The sequence below is a fragment of the Heterodontus francisci genome, chromosome 23 (assembly GCF_036365525.1).
Source record: "Heterodontus francisci isolate sHetFra1 chromosome 23, sHetFra1.hap1, whole genome shotgun sequence".
NCBI classification, from domain to species: domain Eukaryota; kingdom Metazoa; phylum Chordata; class Chondrichthyes; order Heterodontiformes; family Heterodontidae; genus Heterodontus; species Heterodontus francisci.
The window spans coordinates 8780330-8796131 of record NC_090393.1 but is presented as its reverse complement, the minus strand read 5'-3'; the positions used below and the strand labels follow the sequence as shown (position 1 = coordinate 8796131).

Below are 15802 nucleotides of genomic sequence, written 5' to 3'. Positions count from 1 at the left end.
CTGCTGTTTATGCACCACTTCTGCCTCCTCAAACCTTACTTCATCTAACTATCAGCATATCCTTCTTTTCTCCCACATGTACCTAAGTTCCTTTTAAAGGCATCTATGCTATCCACCCCAACTACTTCTTGTAGTACCAGATTCCACATTCTCAGCAGTCTCGAGGTAAAGAAGTTTCTCCCAAATATCTAATTGCATTTACCAGCAACTGTCTTATACTTATGGCCCTAGCTTTGGACTTCCCCACAAATGGAAACATCTCTACACTTACCCTATCAAACACCTTTTTCATTGTATTAGGCCACCCCTCAGCCTTCCCTTTTTTAAAAAGGTCTCAAGCCTGTTCAGTCCTTCCTGACATATAAATAGAATACACCAAGCATTCAACCCCCTATTATTGTACTTTTTTTCGTTAGAGGCATAGAAAATAGAAGGAGTAGGCCATTCGGCCCTTCGAGCCTGCTCCGCCATTCATTAGGATCATGGCTGATCATCCAACTCAGTAACCTGTTCCCGCTTTCGCCCCATACCCTTTGATCCCTTTAGACCCAAGAGCTATATCTAACTCCTTCTTGAAAACATACAATGTTTTGGCCTCAACTGCTTTCTGTGGTAGAAATTTCCACAGGCTCACCACTCTCTGGGTGAAGAAATTTCTCCTCATCTCAGTCCTGAAAGGTTTACCCCATATCCTGAGACTATGACCCCTGGTTCTGGACTCCCCCACCATCGGGAACATCCTTCCTGCATCTACCCTGTTATTCTTGTTAGAATTTTATAGGTTAGGTTTTAAAAATTAATCTATTGGTTAAAGTTTTAATTATTTTCTAATCTGCAAATGAGTAGAGTAGACAGGAAGGACCTGTTTCCCCTCGCAGAGAGGTCAATTACCAGGGGGCGCAGATTTAAGGTGCTTGGTAGAAGGATTAGAGGGGAGATGAGGAAAAACTTTTTCACCCAGAGGGTGGTGGGTGTCTGGAATTCACTGCTAGGAATGGTGGCGGAGGCTGAAACCCTCAATTCTTTTAAAAGGCACCTGAAGTGCTGTAACTGGCAAGGCTATGGACCAGGTGGTGGAAGGTGGGATTAGATTGTGCGGCTACTTTTTTCAGCCGGCATGGACACTGTGCAGTAATTTTTCTATGGTTCTCTGCATTTTGAATGCAAGAGTAGATCAATTCTAAGTTATCCCCATCGTGACTTCTTTTCTTGCAATCCTGAGTAGTATAACTGCTCAAATGAAAAATTAGGAAACATGGGTAGGACCAAGGATAGTGTGCAACACAATAGAGACAATATGAAGTAGCGAACAGAAACACCACAATAAGGGGGATGAGGGTTGAAAACACTAACCATGAACTACTTTTGGTTTATGGTTTGATAACCATAACTCAGGAACAGGTGAAGTTTAAATCCATGTTTCCATTTAACTGCATACATCTGAATCTGCTGATATTTGGTATTCAGATTTAGGATTTCTCCATCCATCAACGAACAAATAGCCCTTTGCAAAAGTCTAGGTCCATGAAATTCCAACAGGACAAACCAACAAGCAAGAAAATACTAGCACACACAGAACTGGGTTACTTGTGCTTCGTGAGGCAGATTGCCTAATCTGATCTACAATCGCAAAACATCTATGAGTTGCAAATCCTGGGAACAGGGTTATTTATATAAAGTGGGTGTTGCATGTGCCACTTATGGTGCTTCCACAGTGCCTGCCAATGGGTGGCCAGGAATATTGGAGCACCACCTTTTCTGCTCAGTCAAGTGGTAGGGAACTGCAGCTGAATATATGTATATTAAAGAACACCTTCAATCTCCTGCTGCTGGGAAATGGTATTGTGGATCCTATTTCCACCTTTCTACAATAACTTTTCCTGCATCATACTTTAGGCTGGTCACAAGACAGGTGCAACTGGCAGGATATCTGGCCTCCTCCACCCTGTGTATGCCCCAGTTCTGCCACCCCAAGCCCAAGAATTCCAGCTAAAATGTTCCAATCCCACAGTTCGAGTTGCTACTAAAAACTTTATTAATTACAATATTTGTAAGTGCTTACTGAAGGTGAATTTTATTTGTGCCCTACTCGCTTCTGAAAGCTGTGGCTCATGTTTAGGCATGAACATCCGTCCAATACTTTGGCACAAAGAAGAGTTCTTCATGCGTAAACCTTGCCAGTGAGAATCACCATCATAGCTGAGCCCAATCTTATCTACAAGGGTACTGGCTGATTTCTTTTTGTTTTCCTAACTTACACAGAGAGTGGTGGGTGCGTGGAATGCGCTGCCAGCGGTGGTAGTAGAAGCAGATACATTAGGGACATTTAAGCGACTCTTGGATAGGTACATGGATGATAGTAGAATGAAGGGTAGGTAGTTAGTTTGATCTTACAGTAGGTTAAAGGTTCGGCACAACATCGTGGGCCGAAGGGCCTGTACTGTGCTGTACTGTTCTATGTTCTAACTGGGGAACACTGAGGTCAGCTGCAGCAACATGACTATTGTCATCTCCCACCCACAGCTGAGATCAGCTAACTCAGTCTGGGCAATAAATTGCATTAGGAAACTTCCTGGTCTGAATGCATATGTAGTGCAGTGCACTCACTCGTTGTCCCTCCCAGTTCTGCATTTTGTTCACAATACCAGAATTTGCAGAGACTGCATTCTGGAACGTAAAATGGATACTGTAAATACAGGCATTGATTTAAATAATGATGTTTACAACAGGCTTATTTTGGTCCAAAATGCAGAACTCACTTTCAGTAAATACTTCCAAAGTTTGAATCAATGTTTAGTCACAGAGTTTTAATAATTATATTTTGTGGTCTGTCAGGATCTGGTGATGCAATGATGTCACTGTACAATACTAAGAAACATAAGTAAAGGCTGCAAACTGTTGCACAAGACAGTTTAGCATGATCATGCCTTTCTTTTAAGCAGAGATGGAGTGCATGCAAGTCCTTCCATACAGATCAACAAAGTCTAGACTGTTTTCAGTCAGTAATGGAAACAGAACAGCAACATTAACAAGACTTTAAACGTACAAATAAACACTATGGCTGGATCTTTACTGCACACTTTGGGAATTCAAATTGGTGAGATGGCTTCCAGGAAAGGTGCTCCCTAAACTACTTTGTATCGGTACAAATGTGGCAGTATACAAGCAGCTTTTAAAAAAAGTGTTGGCTGCCTGATTGAAGCATTGAATCCTTAAGCTGCTGAAGTATTCAGATTGATTGATTCAGCCTGCTGCATTCGAGGATAGAAGATCCAGCAGGGTCGCTGTTGTCAGATTGTGAGGCCAGTTTTGACCTGACACAAGACATCTCTCCTCAAAAAGAATCTATGGGATTTTAGTTCTCAGATTATATAAAAACTGAAATTTTCTGCCATAGCATTTTATAATTCCCTGGGGGGTGTGGGGGGGTGGAAATTATGAATGATGAGTGTGTTAATGGCTTTGTTTTGGGAGCGAAGTTAATGAAAGTATTAGTTTTTTTTTAACTGGCACAATTAAAAGCGAGTACTTTTGTCAAAATGTCTTGTTAAACAGTTTACAAAGGCTACAAACATCATTTACCTTTAAAAAAAGTTATAAAGAAAATCTATTCCCTGTGTTTTCTTTTGGGCCTCCTTATCTCGAGAGACAATGGATACGCGCCTGGAGGTGGTCAGTGGTTTGTGAAGCAGCGCCTGGAGTGGCTATAAAGGCCAATTCTGGAGTGACAGGCTCTTCCACAGGTGCTGCAGAGAAATTTGTTTGTTGGGGCTGTTGCACAGTTGGCTCTCCCCTTGCGCCTCTGTCTTTTTTCCTGCCAACTACTAAGTCTCTTCGACTCGCCACAATTTAGCCCTGTCTTTATGGCTGCCCGCCAGCTCTGGCGAATGCTGGCAACTGACTCCCACGACTTGTGATCAATGTCACACGATTTCATGTCGCGTTTGCAGACGTCTTTATAACGGAGACATGGATGGCCGGTGGGTCTGATACCAGTGGCGAGCTCGCTGTACAATGTGTCTTTGGGGATCCTGCCATCTTCCATGCGGCTCACATGGCCAAGCCATCTCAAGCGCCGCTGACTCAGTAGTGTGTATAAGCTGGGGGTGTTGGCCGCTTCAAGGACTTCTGTGTTGGAGATATAGTCCTGCCACCTGATGCCAAGTATTCTCCGAAGGCAGCGAAGATGGAATGAATTGAGACGTCGCTCTTGGCTGGCATACGTTGTCCAGGCCTCGCTGCCGTAGAGCAAGGTACTGAGGACACAGGCCTGATACACTCGGACTTTTGTGTTCCGTGTCAGTGCGCCATTTTCCCACACTCTCTTGGCCAGTCTGGACATAGCAGTGGAAGCCTTACCCATGCGCTTGTTGATTTCTGCATCTAGAGACAGGTTACTGGTGATAGTTGAGCCTAGGTAGGTGAACTCTTGAACCACTTCCAGAGCGTGGTCGCCAATATTGATGGATGGAGCATTTCTGACATCCTGCCCCATGATGTTCGTTTTCTTGAGGCTGATGGTTAGGCCAAATTCATTGCAGGCAGACGCAAACCTGTCGATGAGACTCTGCAGGCATTCTTCAGTGTGAGATGTTAAAGCAGCATCGTCAGCAAAGAGGAGTTCTCTGATGAGGACTTTCCGTACTTTGGACTTCGCTCTTAGACGGGCAAGGTTGAACAACCTGCCCCCTGATCTTGTGTGGAGGAAAATTCCTTCTTCAGAGGATTTGAACGCATGTGAAAGCAGCAGGGAGAAGAAAATCCCAAAAAGTGTGGGTGCGAGAACACAGCCCTGTTTCACACCACTCAGGATAGGAAAGGGCTCTGATGAGGAGCCACCATGTTGAATTGTGCCTTTCATATTGTCATGGAATGAGGTGATGATACTTAGTAGCTTTGGTGGACATCCGATCTTTTCTAGTAGTCTGAAGAGACCACGTCTGCTGACGAGGTCAAAGGCTTTGGTGAGATCAATGAAAGCAATGTAGAGGGGCATCTGTTGTTCACGGCATTTCTCCTGTATCTGACGAAGGGAGAACAGCATGTCAATAGTCGATCTCTCTGCACGAAAGCCACACTGTGCCTCAGGGTAGACGCGCTCGGCCAGCTTCTGGAGCCTGTTTAGAGCGACTCGAGCAAAGACTTTCCCCACTATGTTGAGCAGGGAGATTCCACGGTAGTTGTTGCAGTCACCGCGGTCACCTTTGTTTTTATAGAGGGTGATGATGTTGGCATCGCGCATGTCCTGGGGTACTGCTCCCTCGTCCCAGCACAGGCATAGCAGTTCATGTAGTGCTGAGAGTATAGCAGGCTTGGCACTCTTGATTATTTCAGGGGTAATGCTGTCCTTCCCAGGGGCTTTTCCGCTGGCTAGGGAATCAATGGCATCACTGAGTTCCGATTTGGTTGGCTGTATGTCCAGCTCATCCATGACTGGTAGAGGCTGGGCTGCATTGAGGGCAGTCTCAGTGACAGCATTCTCCCTGGAGTACAGTTCTAGGTAGTGCTCAACCCAGCGGTCCATCTGTTTGCGTTGGTCAGTGATTATGTCCCCCGATTTAGATTTGAGGGGGATGATCTTCTTGATGGTTGGCCCAAGAGCTCTCTTAATGCCATCATACATTCCTCTGATGTTTCCGGTGTCTGAGGCCAGCTGAATATGACTGCATAGGTGTTGCCAGTAGTCGTTTGCGCAACGCCTAGCTGTTCTTTGTGCAGTACTTCTGGCTGCTTTAAGTGCTGCGGATGTTAAATCGCTGGGGGCTTTCTTGTAGTTCAAAAGTGCAATGCGCTTAGCGGCTATGACAGGTTCCAGCTCTTCATTATGAGATTGAAACCAGTCTGCATTTCTCTTCGCACTTTTGCCATAGGTGGTCAAAGCTGACTCATAGATGGCATCTCTGATGTGGGCCCACTTGGTCTCAGCATCCCCTGTGGGAGTGTTTTGAAGGGCTGTTACAAGTGAATTTAGAAATTTTTGTAACAGCTGTGGGTGAGAAATTCTGCTCGTGTTGATGCGCGGGTGGCCCTTCTGCTTGGAATGATGCAACTTCTTTGGTCTGAGTCTAACCTTGCTGCACACCAGGGAGTGGTCGGTGTCGCAGTCCGCACTGTGGAAGCTGCGTGTGATTTGAACACTGTTTAAGGCGGCTCGCCTTGTGACAATGAGGTCTAGCTGGTGCCAACGACGTGATCTTGGGTGCCTCCATGAAACCTGGTGACAGGGTTTAGTGTGAAAGAACGAGTTGGTGATGCAGAGGTTATGATAGGTACACAACTCAAGCAGTCTCTGCCCGTTCTCATTCATCCTTCCAACGCCATAGCGCCCAAGGCAGGAGGGCCATGAGTCATGGTCGGCCCCAACCCTGGCATTAAAGTCCCCCAGCAGGAATAGGTGTTCGGTGTTGGGGATGCTGCTAATGATGTTATGGAGTTGTTCATAGAACTGGTCTTTAGCTTCAGGTGCGGAACAGAGTGTTGGAGCATAGATGCTGAGTAGGTGTACTGGACCAGAGGTGGTGAGCAGTCGGATGGACAGTATGCGTTCCGAGCCATTTGAGGGAGGCTCTATCATGCTGAGCAAGGAGTTTCTGATGGCGAAGCCCACTCCATGCTGTCTTGGTTCTTCAGGATCCCTGCCCTGCCAGAAGAAGGTGTAGTCTTGCTCTGCTAGAGAGCCACTCGCGGGGAGGCGAGTCTCCTGAAGTGCTGCAATGTCCACATTGAGTCTACTGAGCTCGTTGTTAATGATGGCGGTCTTCCGAGAATCGTTGATTTGTGTAAGGTCTTCCGACAGGCCAGGACACATAGTTCTGACGTTCCAGCTTGCAAAGCGAAGGGCTGGTACCTTCTTTCCTTTTTTCATGTTGTTTGGTGCGGTGTATCAGTCCACCTTTCGGGCAATGACCCTGAGCTCCAAGCACCCATTGAAGCAGGCAGACTGTGGCGGGACAGAACCTTATTGACCGGGGGCTGCCCGGGGGTTCTGTCCCGCCACAGTCCCTGTGTTTACTGGTTGTTAATATACAGATGCCTGGCAATCCAACCCTTTGATGCTTTTACAGTCTTGCTGTAAATTACTTCCATACATTTCCAATCTCCTTCCTTAGGATATTTCGGTCATGACACCTTTTCTTACAGTTCCCTTTTACCGTACGAGACAAATTGCTTCCTAAAATTTGAATCAACTGTCATCTGCCCTCCCCTAAAGCCTCCCCCCACCTCAATACATCAATTTATCCATTATATGCATGTAATATATTTCTGAGAAGCCCTTTTATAACCTCAACTTGGAAAACTTGCAGTAGAAGCATTTTAAACCAACATGAACACTGTGATGATTGTGCATAGACTGTCAGACATCTCTCTGACGTTTCATTTTTCTCCCCACTGCTCAAACACAGTTGTCATCAGACCTAACTCATGCATGACGACCTTTGGTCACTGCAAACACAGATCGTTTGGATGATAATAGTGAGAAAATGGATTGCTCGCCAAATACATCATGTGAAGATCCTACATTCCACCTTCAAATATCATCTATTTTAACCTATCATGCACTAGCACCACAGAAAACTGAAGATATGCTGAATGATTACTTAGAATTTTTCAATTAATGTTTAGCTTCATGTGGTTCACTGTTGAAACTAATTTCAAATTTGTGATATGCCATGAATTCACATTAAAATAATAATGCTTTAAATTAAAAATATAAAATTATAATTGAGAATTGGGCAAATATCTTGAATTTGATTTTCTGTAACTCTGGAATTTGCATTTATTTTATGAATCATTTTGTATTTAGTTTTCAGTAAAAGTGTAATGCTTTACAAGAAAGGAAAATAGAGAATCCAAGTAACATTTGCTTTATAATTATATCCAACAGTCGCAAAAAGCAAGTTAAGCAAAATTGTTCTGTCGTAAAGTACTTTGTTGTAAAGTACCTTGATGCCAGAGCCCCAATAGAAATGTTTGTGGCAATAACACCAGGGAGAAGTATACATTCCAAGAAGCAAAATCCCAAATTGTTCTGAGCACCACTGGGGGAACGAGTTTTTACTGCTTCCTTATCTCTGCTGGAAAAGAATACATCAATTTATCCATTATGTGCATGTAATGTATTTTTGAGTAGGTAGCACAGTTAGCAAACTTCTTTTGCTTCCAAAACTAGATTTGAATATAGGCAAAAGTGATAAGACTGAAAAAAAACTTGCACTTAATATAGTGCCTTTCACATCCTCAGGTGTTTCACAGCAAGGGATCGGGTGTATGGGTATAGTGACAGTGGTTATGTTACTGGACTAATGATCGCGAGATAAGAGTTCACATCCCATTATGGCAGCTGGGGAATTTAAATTCAGTTAATGAAATAAATCTACAATAAAAAGCTAGTATCAGAAACGGTAACCATGAAAATTACCATTTTGTTGTAAGAACCCCTCTAGTTCGCTAACGTTCTTTCAGGAAGGAAATCTGCCATCCTTTCCTACTCTGGTCTAAATGTAACTCCAGACCCACACCAATGTGATTGACTGATAACTGCCCTCCGATATACAACTGACAGATGTTCAAGGCTATCAAAATGCTATGAAAAACAATAAAAAAACACAGACAGACCACCAGGCTTCAACCTGGATACTGGACACAACAAAGACACAGCCAGCCCAGTCTACCCTGCAAAGTCCTTCTCATTAACATCTGGGGACTTGTGCCAAATTAGGAGAGCTGTCAAACAGCCTGACATAGTCATAGAATCATATCTTTCAGTCAATGAACCAGACTTCTCCACACCGTGCCTGGGTATGTCCTGTTCCACTGGAGGTGATGGCACAGCGATATACAGTGGGGAGGGAGAGGCCCTGGGAGTCCTCAACATTGATTCCAGACCTCATGAAGTCTCATGGCATCAAGTCAAAACATGAGCAAGGAAACTCCCTGCTGATTTCCACTTACTGCCCTCCTACTGTTGATGAATCAGGGCTCCTCCATTCTGAACATCAATTGGAAGTAGTACTGCAGGTAGCAAGGGCACAGAATGTACTTTGGGTGGGAGACTTCAATGTCCATCACCAAGAGTAGCTAGGTAGCACCACTACTGACTGAGCTGTCTGAGTCCTGAAGGACATATCTGTCAGACTGGGCCTGTAGCAACTGGTGAGAGAACCAAAAGGAGGGAAAACCCTACTTGATCTCATCTTCACCAAGCTACCGGTCGCAGATACATGTGTCCATGACGGTATTGGTGGGAGTGACCACTGCACGGTCCTCGTGGAGACAAAGTTCCATTGTCACACTGAGGGCACCCTCCATTGTGTTGTGTGGCACTACCACTGGGCTAAATAGAATAGATTCAGATCAGATCTAGCAGCTCAAAACTGCACATCAAATGGTGCTGTGGGCCATCGGCAGCAGCAAATTTGTATACCACCACAATCCATAACCTCATGGCCTGGCATGTCCCTCACTCCATCATTACCATCAAATCAGGGGATCAACCCTGTTTCAATGAAGAGTGCAGGAGGGCATGCCAAAAGCAGCACCAGGCTTACCTAAAAATGAGCTGCCAAGCTGGTGAAGCTACAACACAGGACTACATACACGCTAAACAGCAGAAGCAGCATGCGATAGACAGAGCTAAGCCATCCCATAACCAACGGATCAGATCCAAGCTCTGCAGTCCTGCCACATCCAGTCGTGAATAGTGGTGGACAATTAAACAACTAACTGGAGGAGGTGGCTCCACAAATATCCCCATCCTCAATGATGGGGTGCCCAACACATCAGTGCAAAAGATAAGGCTGAAGCATTTGGAACAATCTTCAGCCAGAAGTACTGAGTTGATGATCTATTTCGGCCTCCTCCTGAAGTCCCCAAGCATCACAGATGCCAGTCTTCAGCCAATTTGATTCACTCTGTGTCATATCAAGAAATGACTGAAGGCATAGCAAAGGCTATGGGCCCAAACAACATTCTGGCAATAGTACTGAGGACCTGTGCTCCAGAACTTGCCACACCCCAAGCCAAGCTGTTCCAGTACAGCTGCAACACTGGCATCTACCATGTAATGTGGAAAATTGCCCAGGTATGTCCTGTGCACAAAAAGCAGGACAAGTCCAACCCGGCCAATTACCGCCCCATCAGTCTACTCTCAATCATCAGTAAAGGCAACTCAGCTCCTGACCTCATTACAGCCTGGTTCAAACATGGACAAAAGAGCTGAAATCAAGAGATGAGGTGAGAGCGACTGCCCTTAATATCAAGGCAGCATTTGACCGAGTATGGCATCAAGTAGCCCGAGCAAAACTGAAGTCAATGGAAATCAGGGGGAAAACTCTCCACTGGTTGGAGTCATACCTAGCACAAAGGAAGATGGTTGTGGTTGTTGGAGGTCAATCTTTCAGCTCCAGGACATCACTGCAGCAGTTCCTCAGGGTAGTATTGTAGGCCCAACCATCTTCAGCTGCTTCATCAATGACCTTCCTTCAATCATAAGGCCAGAAATGAGGACGTTTGCTGATGATTGCACAATGTTCGCACCTCTTCAAATACTGAAGCAGTCCGTGTAGAAATGCAGCAAGACCAGGACAATATCCAGGCTTGGGCTGATAAATGACAACTAACATTCAAGCCACACAAGTGCCAGGCAATAACTATCTCCAACAAGAGAGAATCTAACCATCTCCCCTTGACATTCAATGGCATTTCCATCGCTGAATCCCCCACGATCAACATCCTGAGGGTTACCATTTACCAGAAACTGAACTGGAGTAGGCATATAAGTACCGTGGCTAAAAGAGCAGGTCAGAGGCTAGGAATCCTGTGGTGAGTAACTCCCCTCCTGAATCCCCAAAGCCTATCCAACATCTACAAGACACAAGTCAGGAGTGTGATGGGATACTCACCACTTGCCTGGATGGTGCAGCTCCAACAACACTCAAGAAGCTTGACACCATCTAGGACAAAGCAGCCCGCTTGATTGACACCCCATCTACAAACATTCACTCCCTCCACCACTGACGCACAGTGGCAGCAGTGTGTACCATCTACCAGATGCACTGCAGCAACACACCAAGGCTCCTTCGACAGCACCTTCCAAACCTGCGACCTCTACCACCTAGAAGGACAAGGGCAGCAAATAGTTGGGAACACCACCACCTGCAAGTTCCCCTCCAAGCCACACACCATCCTGACTTGGAACTATATCGCTGTTCTTTCATTGGCGCTTGGTCAAAATCCTGGAACCACCTTCCTTACAGCACTGTAGGTGTCCCTACCCCACATGGACTGCAGCGGTTCAAGAAGGCAGCTCACCACTGCCTTCTCAAGGGGAATTAGGGATGGGCAACAAATGCTGGCTTAGCCAGCGACGCCCACATCCCATGAATGAATAAAAAACAAAATCAAACCGCTGCAGTCCTGCCACATTGAGATGTGAATGGTGGTGGACAATTAAACAGCTAATGGGAATAGGAGGCCCCAGGACCATCCCCATCCTCAAAGATGGCAGAGTCCAGCATGAGTACAAAAGACAAGGTTGGAGCGTTTGCAACCATCTTCAGCTAGTGTGCCGAGTAGATAATCCATCGAGGCCTCCTCTCGAGGTCCCCACCATCACAGCGATGCCAGTCTTCAGCCATTTCGATTCACTCCACATGATATCAAGGAACGACTGAGCCCACTCGATACAGCAAAGACAACGGGCCCGACAACATCCCAGTTGCAGTGCTGAAGACTTGTGCTCCAGAACTAGTATGCCCCTATCCAAGCACTTCCAGTACAGCTGCAACACTGGCGTCTACCCAACAAAGTGGAAAATGGTCCCATCCACAAAAAGCAGGACAAATCAAAATGGCCAATTTCCGCCCCATCACCCACCTCTCAGACATCAACAATGATGGAGCAGGTCATCAACAGTGCTATCCAGTGGCACTTAGTCATTGATAACATGCTCAGTTTGGGGTCTGCTAGGAACATTCAGCTCCACATCTCATTACACTCAGTCCAAACATGGACAAAAGAGCTGAATTCCAAAGATGAAGTAAGAGTGACTACACTTGACATCAAGGTAGCATTTAATAGAGTGTGGCATCAAGGAGTGCTTGTAAAGTTAAAGTCAATGAGAATCAGGGGAAACCTCTCCACTGGCTGGAGTCATATCCAGTACTCATCTCAGTCCAGGACATTGTTGCAGGAGTTCGTCAGGGCCGTGTCCGAGGTTCAATCATCTTCAGCTGCTTCATCAATGACCTTCCCTCCATCATATGGTCAGAAGTGGGGATTTTCGCTGATGATTGCACAATGTTCAGTTTAATTCGCAACTCCTCAGATAATGAAGTAGCCTGTGCTCGCATGTAGCAAAATATGGATAACATTCAGGCTTCGGTTGATCAGTGGCAAGTAATATTCGCGCCAGACAAGTGCCAGACAATGACCATCTCCAACAATAGAGAGTCTCACCATCTCCCCATTACAATCAATGGCATTACTCTCACTGATTTCTCCACAATCAACATCCTGAGAGTCAACATTTACCAGAAACTTAACTGGACCAGCCACAGCAATACTTTGGCTACAACAGCATGTAAGAGGCTGGGAATTCTGCAGCGAGTGACTCACACCTCCTGACTCCCCAAAGCCTTTCCACCATCTACAAGACGCAAATCAGCAGTGTAATGGAATGCTCTCCAGTTGCTTGGATCAGTCCAGCCTCAGCAATACTTGAGAAGCTCAACACCATCCAGGACAAAGCTGTCTGCTTAAATAGCAGCCCATCCACCATCTGAAACATTCACTACCTCCACCCCCAGCATGTTAATTGTATATAAATTGAGTGTTCAATTGTATTCAGGTGGTGGCCATTTCATGTAGTTTCACTTCTGCTCCTATATATAGCAGAATAAAACTGTGGTTGGGTTTGGATGTGCAGGTTTGTAATGTATTTCTCTGTAAATAAAAGCTTAAATGTGTGAAAAGCTTAGGATCCAGTTCTATCATTCACTGCCTGGCTACCTGGAATACCGTGTACCGTAGGCGCAGTGTATATCATCTATAAGATGTGCTGCAACAACTCCCCAAGGCTTCTTCAATGGCATCTCCCAATCCTGTGACCTCTACCACTAGAAGGACAAGGGCAGTAGGTGCATGGTAACATTTTCACCTGCAAGGTCTCCTCAAAGTAACACACCATCCTGACTTGGAAATATTTTGCTGTTCCTTCATCGTCAATGAGTCAAAATCCTGGAACTCCCCCTGAACAGTACTACAGGTGTGTTTTCACCACATGGCCTGCAGCGGTTCAAGAAGGTGGCTCACCACCACCTTCTCAAGGGCAGTTTGAGAGGAGCAATAAATGCTTAAAATTAATTAAACAAAATTTCTTTTCAATTACTTTTAAACCACAGTCACTGTTCTGTGGGAAATGTGGCAGCCAATCATGCGCAGCAAGGTCCCACAAAAAGCAAATTAGATAAATAACAAGTTAATGAGCCTCTGAACCTACAAATCTACTCAAAGGTGTCAGTCAGGACTCAAAACCAGTTTCTATATCAATTTCAAGTGTACAATCCCAATGAATTCAGACATTGAAATTACAGTGTATGCTGTTCCTTTAACTGGAAACTATAGAAATATAAAGAGAACAGACTGCTCACACAGAACTTTGATTACTACTGCTCAATTACAACATCTCGGCAATGGAATAAGACTGAATGGACATTTGGAACAATTGTTATGGTGGCTTTTTATTTTGTTTTGATTGTTCTGTGGTTTGATATGCTATGTTGTCGCTGGAAGGAAGTCAAGAAATTACTGTCCAAGGATTGTAATGAGCTGTTCCAATAAATTTTACAGATTTTCTTTAGTCAACACAGGTGTGATGAAATATTGCTGTCAAAACTGCACATCATAAGTTGATTGTGTTATCAATAGGTAAAGATTCATCACTGGCATACAGGACCTTTGGAATTGAGCAAAGGTAGAAAGACAGGAGTACGATGCAATATTGAAGGGGAATTTTAAATATAGGAGACTGTTGGGTGCTCAGATAAAGAATCCAATGTGGGTTTGAGCATAAACAAGTATATTAAACTAGCTAAAATACGGCAGTGATCTAAAGTAAAATAGTTGTGAACAAAAGAGACATTTCAACACAGTGGATCCAATTAAAATGTAGTTTTGAAATTCCTGCTTTAAATTAGACTTCCTCTTTAAATGAGTACTTCTAGAATAATTTTTATCCAGCATTATTTGTATAAAAATGCTGCCTCTACATCAATATTAAAATTCTTACATCCACATACACTTCCAGTTAATTCTGCCATGATAAATTCCTATGCCCACATGAACAATGGAAACTGCCCATGTAAAGTTGTCATGCTATAATTACACCCTCCCACCAGTGGTGGCACTGCACAGCCTCAGTTCTGCATCACTCAGCTCACCAAATTTTTTAATGTAATTTAATCTAAATGATATTAAATTATTGTATAAAAATGAGAACCAACTTTAAAATGATGAGTTACATCAGCAAAACGTATTCCAATTATTAAAATGAAAGCAAAATACTGTGGATGCTGGAAATCTGAAATAAAAACAGAAAGTAGTGGAAATACTCAGCAGGTCTGGCAGCATCTGTGGAGAGAGAAACAGAGTTAACGTTTCAGGTCTGTGACCTTTCATCAGAACTGGCAAAGGTTAGAAATGTAATCGGCTTTCAGCAAGTAAAGCGGGGGTGGGGGGATGGAGGGGTGGGGAAGAGAACACAAGGGAAGGTGTGTGATAGGACAGAGGGAAGAGGAGATTAACTGACAAAGAGGTCATGGGGCATTGGGCGGCACAGTGGCGCTGTGGTTAGCACCGCAGCCTCACAGCTCCAGCAACCCGGGTTCAATTCTGGGTACTGCCTGTGTGGAGTTTGCAAGTTCTCCCTGTGTCTGCGTGGGTTTTCTCCGGGTGCTCCGGTTTCCTCCCACAAGCCAAAAGACTTGCAGGTTGGTAGGTAAATTGGCCATTATAAATTGCCCCTAAAATAGGTAGGTGGTAGGGAAATATAGGGACAGGTGGGGATGTGGTAGGAGTATGGGATTAGTGTAGGATTAGTATAAATGGGTGGTTGATGGTCGGCACAGACTCGGTGGGCCGAAGGGCCTGTTTCAGTGCTGTATCTCTAAACTAAACTAAAAGGCAAAGCGAGTGTGCAAATGGTGTGATAAAAGATGAAGCATTAGTGCAGAGTGTTAATGACAGAATAATGAACAGCCAAAAGCACAAACATGAAAAACCCAGCTTAAGGCAGGCACATGGTAAAAAATGATAAAACAAAATAAAACAATAACAAAAAGGGGCCAGTCATGCTCGGAAATGATTGAACTCAATGTTCAGTCCGGAAGGCTGTGGAGTGCCTAATCGGAAAATGAGGCGCTGTTCCTCCAGTTTGCATTGATGTTCACTGGAACACTGCAGCAGGCCAAGGATAGACATGTGGGCATGAGAGCAGGGGGGGGGGGGGCGCACCTATACTTCGTCTTTCACCACACCATTAGCACACTCTCTTTGCTTTTGCCCCATGACCTCCTTGTCAGTTAATCTCTCCAGCCCTCTGTCCTATCAACACCTCCCCTTTTATTCTCTTCCCCACTCCCACCCCGGCTTTACTTGCTTAAAACCGATTACATTTCTAACCTTTGCCAGTTCTGATGAAAAGTCACAGACCTGAAATGTTAACTCTGCTTCTCTCTCCACAGATGCTGCCAGACCTGCTGAGTATTTCCAGCACTTTCTGTTTGTATTCCAATTATTGCCCATC

General features: G+C 44.7%; 1 protein-coding gene across 15 annotated transcripts in view; it reads right to left on the bottom strand.

Annotated features, from left to right (window-relative positions):
- Positions 1 to 15802, bottom strand: part of fbrsl1 (fibrosin-like 1) — a 1047407-nt gene that overhangs the window by 127871 nt on the left and 903734 nt on the right. The gene's annotated exons all lie outside the window — the stretch shown is intronic.